We start from the raw sequence: 11,206 nt of genomic DNA on the forward strand, positions 1-11,206 counted from the left end.
ATGAAAGTGCAAAAGGCGTAGTGTCATCAATTGATCAAATAGTTAGGGTTTGATAATGAAGGAAGCATCTCCTTATATAGAAGACACTATATGAAATGGAGGGATAAGATTGAGAGGTGTAAAAGAGGTCGGCTATGATTAGAGGGTAGGTAGAGGAAATAATAAAATAATGAGAGGGTAGGTAGTGTAGAAATTAAGAGATAAATGGCATGTGTCATGGGTAGAAAAGGTTAATGAATTAATTAAATGAATAAAGATTTATTTAATTAATAGAAGAAGTGGGATCAATTAAATAAATAAAATATTTATTTAATTTAGGAAAAGGATAATTTAAATAAATAAATGTATTTATTTAAATGAGAAATAAGGCTAGAAGAGGATACATGAATTAATTAAATAAATAAAGATTTATTCAATTAATAGAAGAATTAGGCTAAAATAATTAAATAAATAAATATTTATTTAATTAGACTGGACAATTTTAGGTGTCTACATTTTGCCCCTCTTTGAGACAATGCAGCTTGTCGCATTGTTTCAAAGAAGATAAGATGAACTAATACAAAGTTGCCCCAAGATGGGAATCATATGCCCCCTCGAGAGATTGGATGAAAATGTCTGAAAAGATCGCAGACAATCTCTCGATAAGAAAGAAAGGCTAGAATGGACTGACAAGATAGAATAGAGTGACAGAGTCAAAAGATAAAGAAGATTGACTCAGGAAATGAGGGCTAGGGCTAGGGCAGTCTATAAGATAGACCACAAGGGGAAAACATCCTCATTGTCATCCACACATCCAAGAGATCAGAGTGCAGAGAGAGAATAGAGCAGCAGCAGTCAGCAGCAATGGCATTGGTTCATAGATTCGATCGCGTTCGTCGATTTTAGAGGGCCAGCAAAGGTAGGAGAGCCGATAAGTACCACAAAACCTCCTTGTACTTTGTTGTAATAAATGTTGTCATTAATGCATCTAGGTAGTGCAATAAATACACTTTTAGGTAATGTCAAAAAATGTCAAAAACGTGTAGGCGCGTCTGCGTTGGTGTCAGGCGCGTCTATGTTGGCTAGGTGCGTCTGTGTTTGTGCCAGGCGCGTCTATGTTGGGAAAAGCGTCTGTGCTAGATGCGAGTGCGTCAGCATTGTGCAGGCACGTTTGTGAAATGTGGGCACGTCTGTGCAGAACAGAGGCACGTCTGTGTATTTCAGGCGCGTCTGCGCAGAGCAGGTGCGTTTGTGCAATATGTAAGCGCGTTTATGTCAAAAATGTGCATTTATGTCTTCAAGGTCAAATCGATAGTTCTGTGATGAACATACGCTGTCGATTGGATAAGCTATTGAGAGGATACACTCAAGCAGGTCCTCTAGGGAAGACTAGGATAGATCGAGGCACTTTGTGATGAACAGTGAGTGCAAATATGAGCAGCACTTTGTGATGAACAGGGAGTGCAAAACATCATGTGCTTTGTGATGAATAGGGAGTACCACTAGGATAGAAGCAACACTTTGTGATGAACAGTGAGTGTCACTAGGATAGATAGCAACACTTTGTGATAAACAGTGAGTGTCAGTAGGATAGAAGCAACACTTTGTGATGAACAGTGAGTGTCACTTTGATTGACATGATTGCTTTGCTTGACTGCAGGAGTATTTGCCTATGCTGGAGTCATGGGAGAGATTCCCATCGACTCACAGGTTACGACCAGAGCTGACATTCGAGGACAGGGCTGCTATTGAGGTTATGGGGCTAAGATATATTCTGTATGTGCCTGAGTTTCGAGCGAACATGGGTTTGCTGACTGCTTTAGCCGAGAGATGGCATTCTGAGACATGCACATTTCATTTGCCGATGGGTGAGATGACAGTCACCTTGGAGGATGTGTACAGGATACTGTGGATGCCAATCGACGGGGAGCTGATACCCTATGATCGAGATGGAGATAGGGAGGCATTGAGACGAGTGTTCCAGGATCTGAGACTGGAGATGAGGGCTAGACACGTGGCATGGGATACGATGACAGTGACAGGACTGGCACTACCAGTAGTGTTAGGAGGAGTGATCAGTGGGTTCCTGTGTCCAGACAGAGCGACACAGAGGTTGGCTATGGGCTGGGGGAGCACCTTGGAGACACTGGTTACACAGCATACTAGATATGCCTGGGGACTGTGCGTGTTGGCGCACTTATACTACAAGCTGCATTAGTTTGTTTATCATGGATCCGTAGGATTGGGCTGCGGAGTTAAATTGCTACAGGTGTGGGCATATGAGCATCTACCAGTGACACGACCAATACATTTCAGAGGTCGGGGTCATGGACGTAGTTTTGTTCATCTATATGATATGATTACCACACAGCCACAGATTGGCAGGTTGGAGCACTGACGTCGAGTGATCGATGAGATTGACACTATGATATGGAGGTCGTACCGCGAGTGCGAGCAGTGGGAGGATGACGCAGTGGATCTACCCTATACCTTCAGGAGCAGATATCTGATTGGGCGGACGCCCTATGTACTGGAGAGGCAGTTAGTGGACAGGGTATGCAGGCAGTTTGGTAGGATCCAGCATATGCCACGGGGTTTCGGTATGTATGCGCAGATAGTACGAGACCAGGCACACTTTGGGCCATTGTTATCATATGATCAGGTCATGATACAGCTAGTAGAGATGGTGCCCATGCCATGGGATATGTGGCCTGAGATTGAGGATGCAGGGATGGATGCAGAGTACACTGCATATTGGGTAGAGCATCCATTTCCATGCCTAACAGATCCAGGAGAGCTGATAGATGGAGATGGCGGAGGGGATGGGGATGATGATGGAGATGGTGGTGGGAGAGGCCGACGGAGGAGACAGGGTGTAGTTGGAGAGAGGAGGGTGGCTCCGCGGAGAGAGGGTGGGGAGGAATGACAGGCTTGGGTGGTGAGGGGTCGCGATGGATTGCCATTACAGGTGCCAGCAGCACAGGGTCCTAGACAAGTGCAGGGACAGGGACAGAGGTAGGTACAAGTACAGGCACAGGCACAGCCACAGCCACCAGTACAGGGGGAGCCACGGGCAGAGCCACAGGCACAGGCACAGGGGCCCGAGGAGGAGGAGGATGAGCTATTTGAGCTGAGGGAGATCTGTCAGGGACAAGCAGATGAGAACCAGGATCTGGAGAGGGAGACATCTAGGCTCAGGAGACAGGTGAGGGATACTAAGCAAGAGCAGGATCCAGTGCTATACTAAGGCTGAGACAGCACTGAGGGCTGGGAGGCAGGTGGCAGAGGACACAGGGGCTGGATACGCCTATGTTCTGCGGGTAGGGGAGGAGATAGGTTATTGGTGAGACCTATACTATAGGTTAGTGCCACCAGAGCAGCGGGCGAGGAGCTTCCGCAGACCATCGTGGACAGCTACGACTATGGGAGGGAGTCAGAGGAGATAGGTGTCCAGCGGTGGGGTTATGGGTCCTCCACCACCACTAGATAGAGGGGGCAGGAGAGATGATCCTGGGGCAGGTCCTTCTAGGGCTCAGACTCCGTCGAGGCCAGGCGGCTCCGAGGGAGCGAGTTCATCATAGCCATAGAGGGCTCCCTATGTATCAGTTTTGTACCATTTTGTATGATGATATAGACACCTTTGGGTGATTGTAGCCATATGATTTTGACATCATTGTATCATGACACTTATGATTATATATATATGAAATGATTAATCTTTGTGGCAGCTATATGCATGTGTACCTATGTGCTGAGATGTTTTATGATGTATGTTTCTATGTGAGGCTTATGATATGGATGCAAATATATACATGATGAAATGCAATATTTTTGTTCTTTTATGTTTTATATGTTATGCCAATGCGAATGTGAATGTATGAAATGCAAATGAATATGATAATGCAAATGATGAGATGCCTGATGAAAATGTAAGATGTGCTAACATGTGTTATGTGTAGGATGCGATGTAATTATGATATCTATATGTATGTATGAAATGTTTATATGTGGTAATGCAGGTGCAACTACATGAGATGCAAATGTTTTTGGTGTGTCATTATACTCAGTCATGTGATAACAGGCTACACGGACTCAAGAAGGATGATGGAAGTCAATCAAGAAAGGGGGATGGAAGGTAGAAGATATGAAAGTGAAAAGAGCTTCTTGTGCATTATCATCATTGAGCTTTATTATGGCAAGTAGGTTATGACAATCGAGGCATATGTTCGACCAAGAAAGTCATTGTACCCACTTGCATGAAGATAAGATAGTTGCAAACAAGGAATGCCCCAGTTCATACTAGACTCTCAGTGTCCTCATATCCTTGGACAAGTCATAGCATTACTAAGAGATAATCCGTAGATAGCAAAAGAAAATAGGTGATGATACCCCATCCTCGCCTTTCTAGTCAAAGACATCCTAGATAGAATCTCTAGTCAGAGACATCCTGGAAAAGCTAAAAGACATGTCACCAGAAAATAAAATCAAAGAAAACCAAGACTCGACACCAACATCCACTGTAGTCCTCAAGTTTAGTGTCTCTTGTCACTTGTATAAGTCTTATTTGATTGTGGTCACAATATTTACTTTCACAAAAAGGATAGATAGCACTAAACCATATGTTGTCTGAGTCTGTTGAAAGATTTGATTTGTTGAAGTCCATTGTTGCTGTTGTCTCATCTGAAACTAATTGAATCCATGAAACTGATACTTTATTGCGAAGAAGATGGAACTTTATTGTGGATTGGCGATGCAAGTGTTTCTTTATTGTGGATTGTGCGCGAATAGACTGAAGGAAACTGGAAGAAACTGTACTCCTCGAAACATGTGATGCTCTCAGTTCCACACCCATCACTAGACTTAGGATTTGCCTTAGCCACAGATAGGAGCTGATTTATTATGGATGGAAAGGGGGGGGAAAAGGGGGTTATTATGAATGGTTTACCAATCTTGGGTAGATCAATAACAAGCCATGATGGGAATGGGTAAGTTTATTATGGATGGATAGGTTGTGAGTGTGTGCAAAGTGAAAGGATGAAATGGAATCCTGAAGGAGGGAGGAGCAATATCTCTATGCATGGCGCCAGTGATCCAGTTTTCACCATGGTACTTGCCCAGAGCGCCACCAAAGTGGTTTTCACCGTTGGACGAAATGTTTTTTGTTTACTTTTTTTATTTTTTTATTTTTTTGATTTTTTTGTATTTTTATTTTTTTAAATTTTTTTGTATTTTTTATTTTTTTGTATTTTTGAATTAGGATATGCTGAAGAGCTATGTGTAAAACCTGTGAAGGTGCATGTTGTTGATAGGATCCTCCAAGGGTTCACCCTCTATGGTTGAGAGTTGATATGCACCAGAGCCATATGTTGTTGTGATGATGTAAGGACCAAGCCAGTTTGCTTCAAACTTGCCCTTCTTCTCTCTATCTTGTTGATTTTTAGGATTTTCTCTGAGGACCAAGTCACCTACCTCAAATGTGCAAGGCTTGACTTTATGATTGTAGCTACGACTCATTCATTGTTGATAAGCCTTGAGATGATTAAAAGCAGTTTGTCTTCGTTCATCCAATAGTTCTAGTTCATGCAGGCGAGAGACCCTGTAGTCTTCATCACATAATGTTTTGCAAAGAGAATCGTAAAGAGGGTAACTCGACCTCAATAGGCAAGATAGCTTCAGTGGTGTAGACAAGTGAATAGGGTGTAGCTCCTGTAGGTGTGCGAACACTTGTGCGGTAAGCCCAAAGTGCGGGATTAAGTTGGATATGCCAATTACGGTTAGCATCATCGACTGTCTTTTTCAAGATTTTAAGGATTGTTTTATTAGACGCCTCAGCTTGACCGTTACCTTAGGGATAATAAGGTGTGGAAAAATGATGGGTAATATGGAAGTGGTCACAGAGTTCATGAACATCTTGATTTTTGAAGGGACGCCCGTTATCAGTGATGATGGAAATAGGAATACCGTATCGACAAATGATATAGTTGAGAATGAATGTAGCAATTTGTTTTCCAGTGACTTGTATGAGAGGCACGGCTTCGATACATTTCGTGAAATACTCTGTGGCAGTGATGATGAATTTATGACTGTTGGAAGATGGGGGGTGAATCTTGCCTATGAGATCGAGTCCCCACTGACAAAAGGGCAAAGGAGTTGCAATTGGTTGAAGTTCTTGTGCTGGTGCATGGATGAGGTCTCCATGAAGTTGACACTGCTTACATTTCTTGACAAACTGATATGAGTCTTTTTCCATGTTGGGCCAGTAATATCCAGTCCTGATGAGTTTCTTGGCTAAGGTAGGACCACTAGAATGTGGACCACATATCCCTTCATGTACTTCACGTAACGCAATCTGAGCTTCGTCACTTTCTAAACATCTAAGAAGAGTGTCATCTGGACCTCAACGGTATAGGATATCGGCTAAAATGATATATCGAGAAGATTGGCGAATGAAAGTGCGACGTTGGTTATTAGATAGGTCAGGAGGTAGGATATTGTCATGAAGGTACGCGAAAATGGAACCGTATAACTGGGACTCAAGACCAACAACGCATATCATCTCAGTAGGAGTGATTTCATATGAGGGAACCAAAAGGTTATCCACCAAGAACTCATAGCGGGTCTCATTTGGTGGTAGATCAATTAGTGAAGCAATTTTAGCCATGGCATCCACAGCTCGATTATGTTATTTGGGTATCTGCTCAAAGTCTATCTTCATGAACTGTTGTTTCAAGTCATCCACCATTTTTTTATAGGGCATTAATTTCTCATCCTTTGTTTGGTAGGCATTAGTTGCTTGATGAATTACAAGTTGAGAATCCCCAAAAACACAAAGTTCTTGGATCTTCCACTGAACTGTAATCCGTAATCCAATTGTTAATGCCTCATATTCCGCTATGTTATTAGTGCAGGGAAATGATAATCGATATGATTTTGGTATAGAATCCCCTTGAGGAGTTATGAAGAGGATGCCAGCTCCTGCCCCATGCTGTGTGTATGAGCCATCAAAGTATAGTTGCCAAGGCTTTGCATGTGACACTGTTAAAATGGATTCATCTGGAAATTCTGAAATTAGAGGAACATCATCTAACATGGGAGCATCTGCTAACTGATCTGCAATAGCTTGTCCTTTTATTGCTTTTTTGTCCACATACTTGATGTCGAATTCACTTAGGAGCATCACCCATTTAGCTAGTCGCCCAGTAAGTGTTGCTTTATTGAGAAGGTATTTCAATGGATAGATCCTTGCAACCAACTTAGTCTTATGAGTTAGCATGTAATGTCCTAATTTCTACGAAGCAAAGACCACAGCGAGACATGCACGCTCAATTGGTGTGTAGTTTAGCTCATATCCCACCAATGTGCGATTGATATAGTATACTGCCTTTTCTTCTCCCTAGGCAACTTGTTGTGCTAAGAGTGCCCCCAATGCTGTTGAAGTAGCTGATATGTATAGTAATAGAGGTTGGTCCAGAACTGGTGGCATCAAAACTGGTGGATTCAGAAGATAATCTTTGAGTGTCTAGAAAGCTTGTTGACAATTAGCATCCCATTTGAATTTGATGTTTTTATGTAGCAAGTGCTGAAAAGGATTACATTTATCTACAAGTTGTGCTATGAATCTTCGTATGGACTGGAGTCTCCCTCGCAAAGATCAAAGTTGACTGATATTTCTTGGTGGTTGCATCTCTAGGATGGCCTTGACTTTGGCTAGATCGGCTTCAATTCCTCTTTTTGATACAATGAATCCTAGGAGCTTCCCGGAGGTTACTCCAAAGACACATTTCTTGGGGTTTAATATGACTTTATACTTTTCCAACTGATCAAAGATGACTGAAAGTATGTCCAAATGTATATCTCTGTCTACTGATTTACCCAAGAGGTCATCAACATAATCTTCCACAGTAACGTGCATGAGATCATGAAAGATAGTAGTCATGGCTCTTTGATATGTAACATCTGCATTTTTTAGCCCAAAGGGCATAACATTCCAGCAGAAAGTTCCCCATGGACAAGTGAATGTTGTTTTGTGCTAGTCCTCGGATGCGATTTTTATTTGATTGTAACCAGAGAATCCATCCATCAAAGATAACATCGCATGACCTGTTGTGAGATCGACAATCAAGTCAATATTTGGTAATGGAAAATCATCCTTAGGACAAGCTTTGTTGATGTCTCTGAAATCTGTACATATTCTGATACTACGATCTGGTTTACTGATAGGCACTAAGTTGGAGATCCATTCGGGATAATCAATTAGGTGTATGAATCCGACATCCAATAATTTCTCAAGCTCTGCTTTGACTAATAATGCGACTTGTGGATGCATCTTTCTTAATTTTTGTTTCATTGGTTTTTGCCCCCGGTTTAACTGTCAAATGATGCATTACCAAATCTGGATCCAATCTAGGCATATCAGCGTATGACCATGCAAAGTTGATTTGTCATTCTGTGAAGAAACTTATGAATTTTGACCTTTCTGACTCTATCAAAGATTGAGCCAGGAATATGTTGTGTGGAACTTCTTCTGTGTCAATGTTTGTTTTGATAGTCTCCTCTACCAACATGGATGACTTTTCCTCATATGATGTTGGGAGAATGTCGAGCCTTTCATCTTCGGGTGCCTCGAAGAGATTTTTGCCCTCAGATACGTCCTTTCTTTTTACTTTTTTGGGGTCAAACAGCGCCACAATGTGGTTTTCGCCATAAGACCCTTGGTTTGTTTTTGTTTTACATTTTTGCGACTAGAAGGCCCGACACCCTTACCAAAATATGCCACGCTATTGAGTTTTATAGTGTATCCTGCCTTATGGTCCCCAAGGGGAAGATCATCCCGTATGCCAAGATAGTCAATGAAGGCTTCATCATTTTGGAATGTATCGAACTGTGCAGGTCCTTCATGGTCCCAGTCAATGAGTTGGTGGTGAACAAGGGGAAGGCCTTTGATGTCTTCAAAGTTAGCAGGGCTAAGAGTGAAGATGCAGTTATATTCAGGTATGTCAAGGTAGTTATCAAGGTCATCGTTGGCACTCTCCTCATCAGTCTCGATCGTGAATGAATCTAAATTATCATCACTAGTAGCGCATTCTGGGACAGGTGTTCTCATTCTATGTGATTTCAACCTAGGACCTAGAGGCAAGGACTGTATGGGATCCTCCGGGGTTGTTTCTTGACCAACTTTGAATTTTTCATAAAATTCCTCTTCTTGTGTGGGTTCATCTGGCTCTCTGAATGTCTCGGTGAGCTCGTAGTCACTAGCGGATTTGTCTGAACCCCATTCCCATTCGTTGGAGTCTGTGGAATAGTGATTCTCTTGTTGAATTTTGGAAGCTTTGATTTGTAATGCTTCTTCTGTCCTTTGAGTGTGGATCTTGGAAGTCACGAAACCAAGTCCCTTCGAGCGTTCCTTTTTTAATGTCAATTCAGGTTGTAAAGGTTCAATGATGCCTTCCTTTCTTAATCCAAGAGGGCTTTTGCCATCATACCCAAATTTTTATAGAATCTTGAACCCTTTGCCTTACTTTTCACATGGTATGTTGATGTGATCTTGTGTATCATTTTCAAGGTCTTTGTAAAGAATTTTATATAAGTCTTCCTCTTCCAGTTCACCCCATCTTTGAAAGATAGTAGGGTCCCATTTGAGTATAATGATAGATACCTGCTTATTAGGATATGGTCTTCCATATTCTTTTGGTGAACTCATGACTTGTTGTAAGTACATGGTTTGATTCAAAGTGTATTCACCCATGCCCTTGTCCTGGAATTTGCCTTTAAGCTCACCTTGTTTTGATGTCGAAGGTTTTAATGACTTAGGATCAATGTATGCGGAAGAAGGAACAGCTTCGCGATTACTGGGAATGATCGTCTCAGTTTTCAGTCTTAGGTTATTGCAGTATATGAATGGATTAGGATCTCCATTAACTGTTATTTCAACTCCATTGTGGGGAAACTTAATGCATTGGTGGTATGTAGATGGGACTGCCCTCATTTCATGAATCCAAGGACGTCCTAGTAATATATTGTATGTGAGATCTAGGTCTAGGACTTGACAAACCACATCCTTCGTAACTAGCCCAACTCTGAGAGGCAAGGTGACTGTGCCTTTGGATGAACACTCTTCATCATCATATGCCTTGATGGTAATTTTGTTTGTAGAATTCACAACTTTATCAGAATATCCCAATTGTTTAATAGTGTTTAATGTACAAATGTTTAGACCTGCTCCTCCATCTATCAGGGCTCGTTTTATTCGATGTTTGTGTATGAAGGCTTCAATGTGTAATGGTGCGTTATGTGGCTGACTTACGGAGGCATCATCGACTTCTGTGAATGTAAGGGAGTGTGGAATGGAAAGGTATCCCACCATGGCTTGAAACTGGTCCACGTTCAAATCAGTAGGAACAACAGTGTCTCTCAAGATTTTATCAAGAATGGCTTTATGTGTGGGGGATATGCGTAAGAGCTCAAGGATTGAGATGAGCGCGGGTGTCTTCCCTAACTGTTCTACAAGGTCATACTCAAGCTTGGTTGATGAGGAAGCGATATTTTTAGCTGGAGCACCTTGCAAAGTGAATTTACCTCGACAAGTTGTAACATTACATTCAGAGGTTGATTCGGAAGAAGATCCAATTCCTTTCAGGACTATCTTGGGTCTTTGGGTAGAATTCTCAGGCGTTTTGTCCTTGATGATAATGGTAGAGACATAATTGTCCATCGAAATGTGATTGATAGTTGAATTGTAGATATAAGATGCTCTGGTATAGTTGGTTTGGTCATCTATGGCTTTAGCTTTTCCCTTGTCATGCTTTGGGAATGGTTCCTTAAACATCTCATGTTCTTGATTGGATGAGTGTCCTTCAATCTCAATGTCACCTCTATCAATGAGATCTTGTATGATGTTCTTCAGTTGATGACAATTTCCCATCTTATGACCCTTGCTCTTGTGAAATTCGCAATACTCATCATCATTCCACCAATTTGGTTTGACCTTTGGCTCATATGGAGGAAAATTTGGAACTGTGATTACTTTGTTTGCCACTAGCTTTTTGAAAACTGACTCAAGTGGTTCTCCCAATGGGGTGTACTTCCTTCGTGACTTTGAAGTTGTTTGAGTATTCACTTGATTATTTGTAGAGCTTGATCGCAAAAAAATGATTTTGGGTCGCACTGTATTGGCATCAACAACACCATCATTGATTGTGTTCTTGTTTTTGTTCCAAAATCTTGGCTT

Source organism: Cryptomeria japonica, chromosome 11 (assembly GCF_030272615.1).
Source record: "Cryptomeria japonica chromosome 11, Sugi_1.0, whole genome shotgun sequence".
NCBI lineage: Eukaryota > Viridiplantae > Streptophyta > Pinopsida > Cupressales > Cupressaceae > Cryptomeria > Cryptomeria japonica.